Source organism: Eumetopias jubatus, unplaced genomic scaffold (genome assembly GCF_037043125.1).
Source record: "Eumetopias jubatus isolate StellerSeaLion01/CBP00866 unplaced genomic scaffold, mEumJub1_p1.0 scaffold_4, whole genome shotgun sequence".
Classification (NCBI taxonomy): domain Eukaryota; kingdom Metazoa; phylum Chordata; class Mammalia; order Carnivora; family Otariidae; genus Eumetopias; species Eumetopias jubatus.
In genome coordinates this window covers 110,270,758-110,288,835 of record NW_028274810.1, presented here as the reverse complement: position 1 = coordinate 110,288,835, position 18,078 = coordinate 110,270,758, and the positions used below count along the sequence as shown (strand labels likewise).

Here is an 18,078-nt window from a genome sequence, read left to right as displayed (position 1 = left end):
CAGCTGCCGCTGGGAGGTGGGGCTCTAGAGAGGGCTGTACTTGTTTCTTTAACTGAAGAAATTAAAACCCAGCCTGATCAAAAACCTTAGTTTAAAACACGCCTTTACTGGGGCCTGGCTGGCTCGGTTAAGTGTCAGATGGATGCATGACTTCAGCTAAGGTCATGATCTCAGGGTCTTGAGGTCAGGCCCTGCGCTCAGCGTAGGGCCTGCTTAAGATTCTCTCTCCCTCTCCCCCTCCCCCCACCTGGCAAGCATGCTCCCTCTCTCTCTCTCTCTCTCTCTGAGAAAAAATAAATAAACATAAAACAGTCTTTACTGGAGGGCCTGGCTGGCTAAGATGGTAGAGCGTGCAACTCTGGATCTCGGGGTTATGAGTTCAAGCCCCAAGCTGGGTGTAGAGATTACTTTTCTAAAAAGTAAATACATAAAAAATAAATAAAACAGTCCTTTACTTCACCTTCCATACATTAATACATGACCATTAGAGTAACATGTGGAGTGGCACATGACAGTTGACTCATGGCTTCCCATTAAGACAGGATTCTAATCTTGAGGGCTGCAGATGGGGTTAGCAGATTGCTGAGTATTATCAGTTACTGTTCACACTAAAGCCACATTCTCTTCATTTGAAGAGTAGGAAGAGGTGATTTTGCAAATGGGTGGGACTCTGGGCTCTTCCCAGCTTAGAAGAGCTGGCCTGTTCGCCAAGAAGCTGGCTGCCGTGTAGGGAGAGACACCCTGGAAATAATGTGCATCCTGCCTCGAGGGGAGCAAAGTGGCCCTGTGCCAGAGTCCTGCAGGGGCCCAGCGGCTGTGGCCTGGCCGCTGCAGAGAAAACTGCCAGACCTGGGTCCTCCAGCCCAGCAGAGAAACAGGGCAAACCAGGCCCCTTGCTGACCCCGCAACTCCTGTAAACCAGGAGCCAGCCAAGCACCTTCTCTGCCTGGCAGGCCCAGGACACAAGGAAGGGTCCAGAGAACTCCTGGTGGTGCAGCTTCAGACTGGATCACGGTCCTCCTGTGAGCCACATCATCCCTCCATCAGTGAAAATGAACTGGGGGGGGGGGGGCACCTGGGTGGCTCAGTTGGTGAAACGTCTGCCTTTGGCTCAGGTCATGATCCCGGGCTCCTGGGATGGAGCCCTGCATTGGGCCCCCTGCTCAGCGGGGAGTCTGCTTCTCCCTCTGCCCCTCCCGCCCCCACTCATTCTCTCTCTCTCTCTCTCTCTTTTTCTCAAATAAATAAATAAGATCTTAAGAGAAAAAGAAAATGAGCTAGTGGAGAACTTGGAACCCAGGCAGCCAGATGTCCTCCCCACCAAGAATTTTAAATAAGTAAAATACACATTATGATGTGACTTTATACCCTAATACAACATTACAACATATCATATGCAACACGCCCTATAATTGTGTCTATTATAGACAGCACGTTACGTTACGTAGGTAAATAAAGAACAGCTATTATAAATTACTCTAATACACACACAGAACATGTAGTATTTTGTAACGTGCTATCACACCATGTCCAGGGAATATGCATTTTTAAGTCCAGGGCACTCTCTATGCCACAGTACCCATCCGGCCACAGGTGAACAAGTGCAAATGTGGAAGTCTAACCCGGTGACTCCTCTTCCAGGTCACACGTGCAGCTGCAAGCCTGACCCTTCCACCCTGGCCTGGCTGGCGGTCAGGAATGCCACCCAGCCCCTCCCAAGTTTTATCTCAATGTGACATTGCTTAATTCTTTTAGACAACCTTGACTTGACTCTCTCACTGCTAATTTTAACTACCCTACATTTCCCCACAAAGTAAACTGGAGCGTCCCACTGTCACCATCACAACAGATTCCAACAGCCACTTGAGATGGCAGCATGCCATGCAGGTCCTGACTCGCTGCTGCCCGAGACAGTGCTCTAAGTCCACGGCTGTTGCTGCTCGTCTTGGTCACGGCAAGGAAACCCAACCACCACCCTTGGGGTTTATCTCTAGCACACTCCTCGGTGAGAGAGACCAGCCCAAGGCCAGCCCCAGCCCCAGCTGCCCGCCTGCTTCTGGAGCTACCAAATGCAGTCTTGGGCAGACCGCCGGCCAAGCAGCCCCCATCGGGCTTCCAGACACAGACCAGGCAGCCCACACTGTTGGGTCTGCAGCTGCGCTCCAGAACACGGGGGTTCCTCAGCTGAGGCCCAGAGATGGGGGGCTGAGAGGGATGCTCCCTGGATGGGTATTAGGAGACCTCTGAAGTATACACAAAATGGTGTCTCCTTACATTTTTGTGGGAAAGGTCCATACTTTCACCAGATTTTCAAAGGAATCCATGACCCAAAAAAGGTTAAGCACTAGCCCAGTTCAAAGTGGGGGAAGAGGGAAGCATCCACGGTCACACAGCTGGTTAGAGGGATTTTTGCTGTGACAAAAGTACTGCATCAGCTTTTCATAACTTTTAAAAGTTGGCCCTCCCTTTTACAGTTTCCTTTAGAATTCAGCTCAACAATTTAGGTTCATACAGGGGCAAAAAAAAAAAAAAAGGGCAGATAAACAAAACGAGAAAGATGAACTCAAAATTTAGGAAAAACTCTAAGGGCCGGCCCAGACTATTCCAGAGCTGAGAATTTTCTAGAGCTTATCAAACATCTGGTGACATCAGAAAAATCAAACCACAATTTCTAGAGCTGATCCTAAAGGAATGGACAAAAGTATGACCCGCTACAAGTAAAACGGCTGTTATTCTCTCTAACAGTCAGGCCATGGCATCTGGAATCGAGTCCTGGGTAAATATTATTTACTTGGCTCGCCAGGGTGATAATGAGCTTGTTTTGAACCTCCTGTATATGGTGTTAGCTCATTCATTTTGAAAAGTAACCCAGGACAGACCGAGCTGGGGAAACACCGAGCAAGGAAAACCAGGTCAGCAAAACACTACTCTCACGTTTCATAACCAAAACATGAGCCAGGCTCCAGATAAAACCTTAACCCGATCTGCATGTTGCATTCAGCCAAGGGGTCCGGGCGTCGCCTCTCTTCCTCAGATGTAGAGCACCGCTGTGCTCCTTCCACTGTGTCTGGGGTCACAGTTCACAGACACCCCATCTGACCAACGCTCCCCTCCCTCATCTGTCCGCTCACTGCACTCCCACTGTGCACACACCAGGAGGTGCAGACTGCTCTCCAGTTGCTTCCAGGCCACCTGGCCACTAACCGGAAACCAGCCAACTCCAGGAAAAGAGACCGTGGCCCCCGCAGCATGGTCACAGCTACACCCTGGACCCACCAAAGCCCACTCAGCCTGCGTTTCTCAGCTGCGCTGGCCAACTCAGTTCCTTCCTTCCGCCACCTTACCAAGACCCCATGTTACCATAAACCCACAGGCATCAGCTCCCACCAAGCAGGGAACCACACCAGGCAGCCAGAGTCACACATCCATGCACACCCCACCTCAGTGACCAAGCAGGAGCTCAGGGCCCTTTGCAGTCAAAGCCAGCCCTGACCGGTCACCACCAGTTGATCAGGCCCCTGCACAGAAAGCCACTCCGCCTCCATGCCCCTGAGCCCAGGGTAGGGTGAAGCCTTCCTTGCTGGTGTCCCTTAACCTTGCCCACCCCTCTGTATGGCCCTAAGGCTCATTGCTCTACTTGCAATGCCCATCTGCTTCCTGCACCAGGACACGACAGACGCGGTGGCCAATGTCCCTCCGTGACATGGACACACACGCGCGCGCAGTCACCACGGGGGCAGAAGCTGGCAGCAGCAACCCTGATACCTCTGCGCGGTTACGAAGCAGTGACTCTTACAAAGATCGTTCTCAATGGGTTACCAAATCAGGATGAGAACCATTGGCCTTGAAAGGGATTCTCTGAGGCAAGCTAGAATGTGTAAGCAGATTGAAGACACTCCAGACCAGAGGCCCGCATGCCCTAAGGACCCCAACTGCATATGCATCACCAGAAATGGGGAGGAGATGCCCCTAATATGTGCACTTCCTTGGGGACAGTGCAAAGAAAATGGAACGCAGAGGCGACCCCACATCAACTGGAAACGTGGGCCCTGACTGGTGTGAATTAGCAGCGCGTGGTGAAGAGGGAGACCTAGTTACAGCACTCCCTCAAAGTGCTCGGGAAACTCGGCCACCGAGTGAAGACCTGCTCTGGGACGCATGCAGGCGCTCACAGGGCTTTCGGACACTCCCAAGCTCCCCGGGTCCTCCAGTGACCTGTGGCGCAGACCCATGACCCTCCTGCCAGTTTCGGCGGCGGGGGGCTGGGGCTCACAGGTGAAGAAGCGATTCACAAGTCAGAGGGCCGAAGGGAGGCAGGCCTCAGGGTCGAGTCCCTGTGGGACCTGTCCACCTTCCTGCCCCACACCTGCAAACCAGCTGGGAGGTATGGCCCAAGGGCGCATGACCAGAATTCCTAGGGTCAGGACTTTCCACGTATGTGACCAGCAGCCAGTCCCTTGAGTCCACCAATAAAGACAAGAAGATTTCATTTTTAAAATGGAGATAACATTTAAACTTAAAACAGTCCTGCTGTGAGTTATCAGGAGCTGTGTGTGTCAACTCCAGGACACTCGGCAGATGGAAGGTCCAATGGACACTTCCTTGAGCCCCGCCCACCTGATATCTTACAGGGGAATCCACGAGCAGCTGGTCTGGAGCATCCCTCTTCTGTGGCAGCCCCTGCAGGTGTACAAATGTGGGAGCTGCAAAGGCTTCAGCCAGCAGCTGCACCTCCGCAGGCCCTCTCTCGTGAGCCGCCGCAGAAACCGTCCCCAGAGGGGCTGGGTGGGCCAGTCCATCTGCAAGTGTGTGCATCCTGATGTAGGGAGCACTAAAGGCAGCTCCTTGTCCCAGTGACCAAGCCACAAGCCAGCAGGACACTCACATGGATGCCACTCACAGCGCACAGCCCAGGCATCGAGCTGGGACACATCTCCTAAGTTGAAAGGCCCTGAGAAGCCCAAGGACTCCACACCAGCCAGCAGGGGATCCGGGGCCTCTGGCACTCTGGCTCCGACACAGAGCCCTCACCCCTCCCTGCAGCGCAGGCCATCAGCCCCTGTCAAGGCCACCATCCAAGCTCCGCAGGGCCTTTTCCTTGGCTTGTGACAAGCGGTAACCCAAGAGGGGTTGTCACTCATCAAAACAGATGCAGCTGAAGCATACCTGACTTCTACTGTCCAAACCAGAAACCACATCCTCAGGCTCCAGGCTCAGGCTCCGTTTCTCCCTAAGCCAGTTACATGGGATTCCACCTCCAAGAAGCCCTCCGTGAAGGGGCGCCTGGGTGGCTCAGTCGTTAAGCGTCTGCCTTCGGCTCCGGTCATGATCCCAGGGTCCTGGGATCAAGCCCCACATCGGGCTCCCTGCTCAGCGGGGAGCCTGCTTCTCCCTCTCCCACTCCCCCTGCTTGTGTTCCCTCTCTGTCAAATAAATAAATAAAATCTAAAAAAAAAAAAAAAAGCCCTCCGTGAGAAGCCCCGCCTGAGGGTGGTACGAATTATCTTTTGTGCTGGACAAGCACCGTATCATCACTCCTGTCTATGTATTATTCTTCAGCTGGGGCCTGGCTGCTTAGGCTCACACTGTTTATGCAGCTCCCACTGTCCCTCGTACATTTCCTAGCAGAGCATTCAGTCAGAAGAGAGAATCCCAGGCGGGGTTCATAAGATCTCTGGGCATCAATATTCTCATCTATAAAACAGGGATACCGCCACTTCCATGCAGAGCGGTCAGAAAAACCCAGAAGTTAACTCTGAGTCTAGATGGCACTTCACACAGAGCCTGGCCCACAGCCACACTGGCAGGGGCCTATCCAAGACAAAGACGCCCGTGGGATCACTGTGAGGCTACTCCACCGACATGCAGGGAGGACAGAGGAGGCCTGGCACACCGGGGCTCAGGGCACAGCGCCAGCACAGTGCTTCTGGGGTCTCATGGTGACTCCGTTGAACAGAACTAACTAGTCATTAGAGTCCCCTCAAGTTTACCACCCTCTAGTGGAAACAAGCTCTGCTCAGCGATGGCCAAAGTCCAGATTCTTCCCCATATAATCCATTTGGTGTTTTACAACGTTTGAACATTGCAGCTATCCCCTGCCCCTCAACTGGGTTATTAAAACCAAGTGAAGGGGCGCCTGGGTGGCTCAGTCGATGAAGCATCTGCCTTCGGCTCAGGTCATGATCCCAGGGTCCTGGACCAGGCTCCTTGCTCAGCAGGGAGCCTTCTCCCTCTTCCTCTGCTGCTCCCCCTGCTTGTGCTCTTTCTTTCTCTCTCTCTCTCTCTCTGTGTCAAGTAAATAAATACTGAAAGAAAGAAAAGAAAGAAAAGAAAGAAAAGAAAGGAAAGAAAGGAAAGAAAGGAAAGAAAGGAAAGAAAGGAAAGAAAAGAAAGAAAGAAAGAAAGAAAGAAAGAAAGAAAGAAAAGAAAAGAAAGAAAAGAAAGAAAGAAAGAAGGAAAGGAAAGGAAAGGAAAGGAAAGGAAAGGAAAGGAGGAAGGAAGGAAGGAAGGAAGGAAGGAAGGAAGGAAGGAAGGAAGGAAGAAAGAAAGAAAGAAAGAAAGAAAGAAAGAAAGAAAGAAAGAAAGAAAGAAAGAAAAGAAAGGAAAGAAAGGAAGAAAGAAAGGAAAGAGAGAAAGAAAGAAAGAAAGAAAGAAAGAAAGAAAGAAAGAAAGAAAGAAAGAAAGAAAGAAAGAGAAAGAAAAAGAGAGAAAGAGAGAAAGAAAGAAAGAGAAAGCAAGCCAGCCAGCCAAGTGGCCCCCGGACTCCCACCGCAAGGGATTGGGATGCCGCAGTGCAGTGAGGCCTGGCCTTCAGCCTCACAGTCAGCCATCTGGCCGGGGAGCAGGCGGTGCTGTGGGGAGGCAGGCCTGGGATCCCAGTCCACACCTGCAGGGCTCCAAGCCGAGGCAGAACTCTGTGGGCAAGAATAAATCGCCAGAAAGACAAGGTTCTGAGGGGATCACAAGGAAATCCATATTAAAATTGTAAACTCGTTTCCAAAACCGTATCAGAAGCAGGCAGAAACCATGGCCTGCATCTACTTGGCTCCCACTCTCCCACAGACCCACAAGATTTCATCAAAAACGTATCTGAATTAGAGGTCCAATGCGCTATCCATTGCTATTTGATCTTTACGCCACAAACTGACACCGTCCACAGGACTCTTATCGGCACACACACCGCCTCCCTTCTGCAGAGGTTGCTCAAACGGTCAGGAATTAACCAAGGACTGATAACCGGCCCCCAGAGAAGCTTCCATTCACCTGCGTCTTCTGGGATGGTGCAGAAAGCACGGTCTCTTCTTATTTCAACTGGCTAGCTCATTCGAAAACATGGTCCCAATTTTATTTTACATTTGATTAGTGTTAAACATCATTTCGTTTTGTGAAAAGTTACCGATGTTTTATACACACTGTAGTGAAGACAAAAACATGATACCCCACACTGCAAAGACATACTCCTGACACACCTGTAAACCCAGCTTTTCATTGGGGGGAGGCGTGCCACACACCTCTGGGGCTCAGGACTACACAGGAGACCTATGGGCCCAGTACCCCATGTGTGGGTCCCAGGGTTCACCCCCAGGCTCAGCCACTTACTGTGTGGCTTTGCACAAGTGACTTCACCTCTCTGAGCCTCCTTTTCCGCTCTGTAAAATGCAGGTAATAACAGGCCACCCTCATTGGGTTCTGCAGAGAGAGAATAAGGCTGAGTGTTCTGCACAGGACTTGGCCTCCTAGATTATTTCTCAGGGCCTGCTAAGTGCCAGGAACAAATACTCATTATGCTTCCCAGATTATAACACAGAAATTGAAGCTGAGAGCAGTGGGTTGCTTCTGGGCCAAGGTCACAAAGCCAGGAATGGCCCAGCCAGGGATGGAAATGGTCCCTGCACCCCAAACAACGCCAGGCTCTAGGACGTTTCTGCTGCAGAATAAAAGGCCCAGGGCCCCTCCCTATCCTCTTAAGAATTAAAAACACTTTAGACATCTGAATAATTCAGGGATGAGCTAGACATGTTTGAAACAGGCCTGAGCTTCCCTTCAGCTTCCCTGTCCCAGTAGGCTTGCCGGGTCCATGCTGGTAAAGCAAAGAGCAAGATGGCTTCAACTCTATAATCCATCCCCAGCACCAAATCGGAGCTCCTGCACATGGGAGTGCTGAAGGACAGAGAGGCCGCCTCCGTCGGGGAGCTCTGGCTCCATCCAGCAGAGGGTGGTGGTGTGCAGGGCCTGGTGGGGAGGATGTTGTCCTCCAAGCTTCTACTGCAAACGGTTTTACATAAGCTAAGAACCACTAACAGTTGCCCTGTTATTCCAGTTCCGCGCAGCATGACTGGCTGGGAGTAGACTGGCATCTGAGTCAGGCCCCAGGGGATCGCAGGGTTTCTAGAACTGAACCCCTCTGTGCGGCGTCACCTGGGTGCCCCTGTTCTCTCAGCCTTTGTTTTATGAGCCTGAAACCTTGATTTCCGTGTCAAGGCCCAAAATGCTAAGAATGTGTAAACAAGGTTTTGTGCTTAAGAGATCAGTGCGGGGGGAGGGGGGGGGCAGCGGCCTGGGTGGCTCAGTCAAGTGACTGCCTCCTGCTCAGGTCATGAACCCAGGGTTCTGGGATCGAGCCCCACATCGGGCTCTCTGCTCAGCATCGAATCTGCTTCTCCCTCTGTGATCTCTCTCACTTTCACTCTCTCTCAAATAAGTATATAAAATCTTTTTTAAAACACTCAATGGAGGGTCCACGAGAGCGCTGTCCCACCCTTTTCCCCACCAGGGTGGGTCAGGCTTGTGAGGCCTTGCCCAGCACTACTCCAACAATGCTTAGAGAAACCACAGGGTTCCTAGAACATGATCTTAGAACTAGTTCCTATCTTCACTTAACCCTACGAACAAAGGCACTGCCTCACAATCTGAGGACCCGACTTGTTCCCAAATATTTACAAATCCAAAATCATGGTGAAGCATTCTTAAGTGGATTCTTAACAGCCAGCCCTGCGGACAGAAGACAGATAAAACTTCAAGCTGACACACATTACCAAAATCCCAGGAGCTGGGCGAGCAGCTTGCTTTCTTCCCCCACAAAACTGGACAAAGCCAGAGACCCCTTGTTACTTGGAGCCTCCCTGTACGTCATAAAACCATCCTGTAATACAAAGTTCCACAGTTCTCAATCCAAGGCACTTTCTGTTTCAGGGCTAACAACAGTAACCGCTTATGCTTTGAGAGCATCTCAGGACTTTCAGTCTGAGGAAGTTCTCGGGTACGTCCAGGCTTCTCAGGGTGAGAGGCCCCACCTCTGCAAACCCCAAGCAGTCAGGCTCCTCTACAACCCCAGGGACCTCTCACCCACCCCAAGAGCCCTCACCCTTGAGGGAAGCCAACAACACACCCTTCTCCTCCCAGAACACATTCTCTTGCTTCTAAAAGATTGAGAAAGGAGACCAGCACAACAGGCTCACTGGATTCCTGCAGGACAAAAGCCTCTTTGGCATCCAACACCCACCCAAGCAGTCTTGTCTGCTTTTAACACATCTTTCCGGAAAATTAAAATGTAACTCAAGGCACAATCCCATAGGCTTAAATTTTAACCCAACCAAATACAAATGCGTTGCCCCTTGACTAAAACATACATCTATCATCTTCTGCCCTTTAACACGTAAATCTAGAAAACACGCAACTAAATATTAAAGTACACATGGGTCAGCACTTAATGTCATCATTTAACGAAGTGGCAAATGCTCTTTACCCCTCTGCCCACCGAGCACAGTAACACAACGCAGTGGAAGCACTTTTGGGATTCTCAGGTGGGGTGCATTTGAGAGACTGAATGTACAGATCTCAATGTCCCAGACCCGACCACCTGAGCTCTGGCCAGTGGCGGAAGCCCCAGCCTTCACTCTCCCTTCCTGCCCCACGAGCAGGAGGCGCTCCTCTCAGAGAATGTTCCAGCATCAAGGGTGTGTCCGAGGCACCATGGGCAGATCCCTAATTCCTTTAACTGGACCACCACTCAGCTCTTTGAAACATGCCTTTACAATGTATTTTAACTTTGTGCATTTAGTAATTATGAAGATCAGTGACACACTTATGCTTCTGTAATCAATTTTATATTGGTAATTAAAATAACAAAAAATGCTTCTGGTTGGGGTAAACACAGCCTTATGATCACAGAACCATCATGGTTTAAACTCCAATTTATATACACTTGTGTCACACGTGTGAAGGACGATCAATGAAAGACTCTGACGTGTAAAAGTGTGTGACATTAGAATCAAACTCCATGAGGGGAAAACGGAACAAACATCCAAGTTCAAGAAGAAAAGAGATGCACGTGTTATCACCATTAACAGTCTGCTCGGTTTTTAAAGGGTGGTAGTGGTTATCCAGTCAGTAGCATAATTGGTATCGGATCCTTTGAAGAGCAGTCTAACTGTGAATTTCAATGTCCACAGATAGACTACACTAGACATGACATCTAATTCTATTTAAAATTAGCAATAAGCTCGATGTCTACTTAGAAATGCACCCGTAGTTTTCGAAGTTATTTTATGGAGCATGAGCAAAAACGTCTGAAGATCTCAGCTGGAAGGCAATACAACTGTGAAAGACCCATAATCTAACGAGCTCTCCCCACCTTATTATGTCCAGTGAACTCTGGATCAACAAGTTCAACCCGGGCATAGAGACGGCAAAACCCCTCCTCCCTCAAAATAATTGGTGGAAAAATATTTCCTTCCCATTTCAAACCAAAAAAAAAAAAAAAAAAAAAAAAAAAAAATCATACTTTTGGATAAAAAGATTTTCCTACAATGATGACTAAAATGTTGGCAATGAGAAGCGTATTTGTTGTTTCCTGGCCTTGCAATGTCCAACTAATGGCTCGAAATTGCGAGATAAGATGTGTATGTGAAGTACAGTGACCACGATCACAGTGATCACCGCGCTGTCCCACCTCCCCTCTGTCAGCCGTTTCAGGGGTCTGCTATGTATTTTGCACTCAAGACTTTCCTGCCTTTACAAAGGGAAACGTTTGGTTGCCAATCGATTCATTCATCCGGCTCCGGGATTCAGAGGCAGAACCCCAGGAGAGACCCTCAGGCAAACCCCCAAAAACACAGAACGAAGAAGGAGCCACACCACCGAATCCAGGTCAGAAGGTACTTTTTGAATGCAGCAAAAGAAAGCGCCCCTCGGGCACTGGTTCAGGAATGCAGTTTTCCTCTCCGCCAGCAAAATCCTTCAACAGGTTCAGGAGGATGAAAACACGGACGACCTCGGACTGAACAATGCTTCCCTCACCTGGGCTTCGGGCCAAGCAGAGGTGGGAGGGCAAGGCAGCCTCGCTCGGTAACTAGAAAAGGCTCTGCAAACCCCTCCGGCTGGGGTGGTGGCATGGTGGCAACCCACCTCGGGACGGCGGGCACTCCCCTGCCCAGGCCAACATGCACCCTCGTCAGGGGGTCCCCTCCAGAGCCTGCCCCTGACCCTGTGTGGCCCCAAATTGGCGACACCGAACTCCGAGCCCTCCTCGCGCAACTTCGTGGTTTCGTGTCCTTTCCCACAGCCTCCCTCGCTCCGCCTGCCCGTCGGCGAAGGTGGGGACACCACGCCATCCCCCGCAGCCGTGGAGGGGCCCCGCAGGAGCGCCAGGCTTCAAAGGAACTCTCTTCGTGACATGAAAACGGTAAGTGGATTACGCTGCTGCCCTCGAAGGCTGTGGACGTTTTAATCTTCTTAAAATGTCTCCTCTAAAAGTCACTTGCCAAGGAAGGAGGCTCACAGACGCTGTTAGGCCCCCACTAAGTGTTTCCAATGTTACCGCTACCCCAATGGCAGTGGGTTGGAAATAACTATCATGCAGACTGGTGAAGTCGGACATTTGGCAAGCTTCCTTCTGATGTAGGGCCGGGAAGCTTCCTTTGCACACAGTGAAAAGATCCACAATCCCCCCAGGTCGCTCCAAGGGCCTTATTGCACAAAGGCCTCGCATTTGATACCTTTAATAAAAAAAAAAAAAAAAAAAAAAAGCCAGTCGAAGCACATTTTGAAAGTTCCATGTTTAAAAAGATCCTTGTTCATTGATTTTGGTGGGGTAATTAAGTGAATCTAAACAAGGGGGCCTTGTGTGGGCGCCTGTGGGGGAGGTGCGAGGGGCTGGCCTCGGCCGGTGAGCCCCCTCGCAGACACTGGTTGCTTGGCTCCAGGGTCCTCTCCCGCCCCCTACCCCCAACCCCCTTTCTAGACGATGCTCTTCATCTGGGAAGCTTTTTCCCTCTGGTCAAATTTCCACTCAGCAAAGCTAAAATGCTCTCACGTTTCCTGGCTTGGAGTGGAAGCAACCCTCCTAATGGTGTTTCACTGAGTGCACCTTCAGCAACAGAACTGCGTTGTGACAGAGAAATCTGGGGAGCCAGAGGCAACAGCTGTGGAGCAGCATCCTCCCCAGGAACACGGCTTCCAGCGCTTTCCGGCTCCACAAATTACAGACAGGGCTCTGCCAGGAGTGTTCCCGAGCAGGGCACTGGCAATTTGGGGTTGTCTGCCACCTAGGGCGCTAGCCGGCCGCCTTCACTCGGCGCCAGGCCGCGAGGCTGCTCGTCCTGAGCCACCCCTAACAGCTCCACGGGGCTGGGCTCCGGGGGCTCGCGGGACAAGAAGGCGGAGGGCACAGGGTGCAGACGGGTGATAGGGCCAAAGAGGCCCCATGGTCGGAAAATAACAGCAGAGCCCGGACCCCAGCGCAGCCCTCGGCTCTTCTCCCCACCATCCCTCTGACAACACAGAGAAAACCAGTCCAACATCAAGCAACCTAATCGCTGGCCGAAATACCTTCTTGGACTCCTTTCCTCCATCGGGGATGGGGGAGCTGCCGTTGCCGCAGCCCCTCCTCCCCCGCAGACCTGCAGGGCAGGATCTCCGGGCTCGGAGGGCAGGGCCCCTTTCCCAGACTCCTCCCGCCCCTTCCCAGCTCCCCTCCTCTCCAATACGCGAAGTTGGAGAACAGAGAGAGCCCCGGGATGTTAAAAGCTGCAAAAGCCACCTTGGAGCGCACCCAGTCCAATCTCAGCTCTGCTTCCCCCTCACCCCTATGCGGCAGGGGCCAAGGCTGCAACACTCCTCTCTGCAAGGGAAGCAGGCCACTGGCTCACTGCCGCCCCCCCACCAGCGGGTGGGCAGCCTCCCCTGGGGGGCACCCGGGCCACAAAAAACCACCACTAAATACCTAATATGCATTTCAAATGCATCTCAAAAGATCCACCTCTTTCCTTTACAGCTGCTGCCCATAAAAACAATTAGCCTGCATGGGACTGAAATTCCTGATTTTTCAGACAAACCTATTTCCCCACCCTCCCACCAGAGAGCACTTGAGATCTGCACCAAGCCTGGGTCCTTCCACCTGGGGCCTGCATAGCTCCAAGCTACCAACGCTGCCACTCCTCAACTTCAGGCCAATTCTGCAAACTCTCCCAAGCCTCAAATAAACTCTCTTTTTTTAAAAAACTTAATTCAGATCTAGCCAAAGAGCAAGGAAATTATTCATATTTTTTTTAAAAGAGGTTAGGGATTACTATTCCTCACACCCAACCATTTATTATACTTAATTAATTAACCAATTCTCCAGCTTTTTATGTTCTTCCCCTTTTTTTCAAGCACAAAATAATAGAGATGACAGATTCCCCCGAGCCGTACCTGTCTGTCCATGGCCGGAGAGTGGTATGAGGTGGTCGTAGTGAAGGAAAAGTACAGGGCACATACACGTAACACTGCCAAGATCCAACCTGGGTTTCCCCAGCAGAAACGGGCTTCGATTCTGACAATCATTTGACCCCACAACTGCTTCAGTCACTCATCTTCCAAACCTTCCTCCCTTCCCAGGACCTAGGGCTAGGAGATGCCCCAACAACCAGGAGCTCCAAGGCCCCTTTTGCTGTAGTTAGCTGAGGTATCCAATGGGGCTGGGTGGCTCAGTCTGGCCCATCAATGCCCCCATTGGAAAAACAAAACAATCTCACACTCCCCAGGAGATCAACTGCCCTTTCCCACTCCTCCCTAGCAACCCTTCCCCTCCCCCCACCCTCCACTTTCTAGAATCATCATAGATACCTAACCAAGAAGCTGGGCTTTTTCCAAACCACCCCCCCTCATTTTGATATACCTCCCCTGGAAAAGACCTCGGCTGGAAAGCACTCCCCAATAACCCCATCAAGAGCAACACACCTTGGGGAGGAATGGGTTAAATTCGAGAGCTCCAGGAGGAGGAGCTGCTCGGGAAAGGGAAGCAGTGCCGAGATGCAGAGAAATGTGCAGGGCAGGGGCTCCGGACCTGGATGCACAGATGCACTGGCCCCTCTCCTCCAGGGAGAAGCCTGGCCACAGGAAATAAAGGTGTCTTCAAAGGGACAGACCGGAGGACAAGCACATGATACACAAATACAGGCACAGCCCAGGGGACAGCTTGGAGCCGGAGGTGTGGAACACTGGATGGGCGTGCTGAGCGCGTGTGTGGTGGGGGGCAGGGGAGGTGGGGTGAAGGCAGGCAGAGAGGACAGGCAAGGGCTGGACTCTCAGAGAAGTTGGGAGATAGATGTCAGGCCGAGGAGGCAGGACGGGGTCGGAGCCAAGGGGGCGAGGCTCCAGATTCCCCCCTGGGTAGAGGACCCTGAGGAAACAGGGGGTGAGGGAATGCTGTAGGGCGAAGGGGGGGCCGGATCCGTAGGAAGGTGCACACCGCGGGGAGGGGGCCCGGGATGCTCCAGTAGGCTGCCGGGACGGGGGTGACGAGGGGCAGGTGCAGCCCGGGGAGAGAAGTGGGGAGGCCGAGGATGAGGCGGGAGTCCCATCGGGAGTCGCGCCCGGCCGGGTCATGGGAGGAGTCGGGGTGCGTGTTGGGGGGGGGGGGAGTGGTCTCCTCCCCGGGGACGAGATGCCCGGGCGGGCTGGGAGCGGGACCAACAGCTCGAGGCCCGACCGCGCGGAGGTGGGGTGGGGAGGCGGGAAGCGGCAGGTGCCGGCGCCCAGGTGCGGGGCCTGGGCGGCGGGCGGGCGAGGCGGCCGCTCACCTGTCTCCTCCGGCCGGGGCCGCGGGGGCGGCGGCGCGGCGGGGCGGCCGAGGCGGCCGGGCCGGGCCGGGCGGAGGCGGCGGGGGCGCGGGGCCCCGGGCGCTGGGGGGCGGCGGCGGCGGCGGCGAGGGCGGCGGCGGGGCCCGGCGGCGGCTGCTTTCGGCCGGCCGGCCGGGCGGTCAGTCTGCGAGCGACGCGGGCGCGGACGGAGCGCTGCGAGGCTGCGGCCGGCGCGCGGGGACAACGCCGCTTTATCGGGTCGGAAACAGCCGCCGCGCGCCGCTTCCGCTGACGCAGCGCCGGCCTGCGCTCATGACTATGCAGCAGCAGCCGCGGGAGGCCGGGGCGGGGCTGGCTTCGCGCGCGCCCATTGGCCTCAGTGCGCCCCGCCCACCGCCCCGCCCCGCCCCGCTGCCCCAGGCCCCGCCCCGATCCGGCCCCGCCCCTCGCTGCGTCCCACCTCCCTCCTCGGGGGAGGGGCGTCCCGCGAGCCCCCAGCCCCAGCTTCCGCGCGCTGGAGCCCCGGCCCTTGTCCCCGCTCCCCCCCTGCCTCCTTCCCTCCGAACGCAGAGGGGCCCCTCACCAGCCTATCCCCTCTAGGAGCATTCTCCTCCCCTCACCCCCCAACCCCCAACCCGTCCCTCACCGAGCAGGGTGGGCTCCGCCCCCAGGTGCTGCAGAGGACGCTTTCCTGGCCTCGCCTCTGGGTCTCCCTCCTCGAACCCCCTACCTTGCCATGGGCCATCCCCCCGCACTCTGCGTCCCGCCTGGGTAGCTGGGCAGGATCCGTGCCAGCCAGGGACACCGATCTCGGAGCACCCGTCAAGCAGAATGGCTACAGTCCCAAGGATGGGTCGCCACGCCCCCCCCAACATCGGAACCCAGGGAGACAAGATTGGGGGAGGCAGCCTGACCAACAGAGAAACGGATGCCCTGTGCCTCGCCAGGGTGGAAGTGGCTGTGCACAAACCAGTTCGCCTCTTAGAGCTGGGTGTCCTCACCTGTAACCCATAGATCATCAGACCCCTCTCATGGGGCCGCTGAAGGGATTTAGAAATAGAGGGTGCACCAAGCAGTTTCCAGAGTAGTTACGATGCGAAAATCTGACAATAGCAAGTGTTGGTGAGGAAGTGGAGCAACTGGAACTCTCTCCCACTGCTGGGGGGGGGGGCGTGCAAAATGATGCTCTTTCCAAGTGCTTGAATGCAAACCCTATGACCTTGCAATCCCCTCCTAGATGCACACCTTACGTGATCATCTTTCTCTTCATAGCAGCACTGTTGGTAATAACCAAACTTGGGAAGGGACCCAAATGCCCATCAGACATAGAACAGATACATCCACAGCATTCTCCTATTGGTGCAGTGCAATGTTAGCATGGCTATGAATAATTTATAACCACACACAACATGGGTGACTCTCACACATGATTTTGAGGTAAAAAAAAGCCAGACATCAAAGCATATAGGATTCCATGTGCATGAAGGGGTAAAGTGTATGTAAGTGTATGTAGACGTCGGGATAGTGGTTAGTGTTAGGGGGAGGGGTGCCAGAGCTAGGAGGGGGAAGACAAGAGAGTGTTTGGGGTGCTGCTGGGATTCCGTTTCTTGATCTGGGTGTTGGTTACATGGGTCAGGACCATGACCTGAGCCGAAGGCAGACGCTTAACGATGGGTGTGTATGTCGTACTTCAGTGAGGGGTTAATAAGAACATCAGTGGCATGGGCATAAAGAGCCCAAAGTGGCACCCGACACATCGTGGGCACCTCATAACTGTCTATCTACCTCCTCTGTTGGGTTTTTGGCTCTTATGGCCAGAGGATGGAGGCAGAGGCGATCCCAGATATGCTGTGACCTTGGGCACCTTTCTTAATCTTTCAGAGCCTTCCTCTGTAAATGAGCCTTCTAATAACATCTACCTCACAAGTTGTCCTGGGGATTAAATAACGCTTTTTATTTTTTTTTAAAGATTTTATTTATTTGACAGAGACACAGCGAAAGAGGGAACACAAGCAGAGGGAGTGGGAGAGGGAGAAGCAGGCTTCCCGCCGAGCAGGGAGCCCAATGCGGTGCTCGATCCCAGGACCCTGGGACCATGACCTGAGCCGAAGGCAGACGCTTAATGACTGAGCCACCCAGGCGCCCCTAAATAACGCTTTTAAAAAAAAAGCTTGATACAGTAAGGAGCACAGAGTAAGGACGTAATAACTTTAATTATTCACTATACCTCAAATGATGCTACTTATCAAATCTATTTTCATTCATTCAGCGACCAGCTACTGAGTGCCTACTGTATGCTGTGTACCCGCCAGATGCAGGGTACTAGAGCTGGCAGCAAGATCCTCTCTCCCTCCTCAAGGTTTCCGAAGCAGAATGGGAAACATTCTGATGAAGGAATGCTTGCTAGCCACTGAGGCTGGGGAGCCCAGCATAGGATCTACTCATAGTAGGTCCTGCATAAATGTTTCTAAAAAAGCGAATGAATGCATGTATAAAAGTGTATGCGTAAGGTTTCATGTGAAGAAAATTTCAACATCAGATTAATTTACTTCTACAGTCTGGGGTTTAAACAACAGAGAATGGACAGAGAGCAAGGTCACTGCACATGCGCATGCACAGGGGCGCATGCATGCATGTGTGCGCACATGTGTGCATGAGGGCTGGGGGCAGGGCCACTCTGCCTGCGCTCCATTCCAGCCTAGCCAGCTGGGGCCTCGTCCAGCTGCCACCACCAGGAAGGGTGTTGCAGAATGCATGTTTGTGTTCCCCTAAAAGTCATGCTGAAGCTCTCACCCCCGGTGGGATGACATTGGGAGGTGGGGCCTTTGGAGTGATTAGATTATGAGGGTAGAGCCCTACTGATGGATGAGTGCCCTTGTAAGAAGAGACCAGAGAAAGTTCCTTTCCTCTCTTTCTGCATGCTGCACCGAGGAAGGCTGTATGAGGAGGCCCTCCCGAACCCAAGCATGCTGGCACCCTGATCTCGGATTTCCCAGTGTCCAGAACTGTGAGAAATAAG

The 18,078-nt window shown here is 53.0% G+C and overlaps 1 protein-coding gene across 1 annotated transcript in view; it reads right to left on the bottom strand.

Annotated features, from left to right (window-relative positions):
- SLC45A4 (solute carrier family 45 member 4) overlaps positions 1 to 15,126 on the bottom strand; it is a 74,240-nt gene extending 59,114 nt beyond the window's left edge. The window contains exon 1 of the mRNA XM_088022736.1: positions 15,060 to 15,126. The gene's annotated coding sequence lies outside the window, so the exon portion shown is untranslated. The remainder of the gene's footprint in view (positions 1 to 15,059) is intronic.
- Positions 15,127 to 18,078: the final 2,952 nt, after the last annotated feature.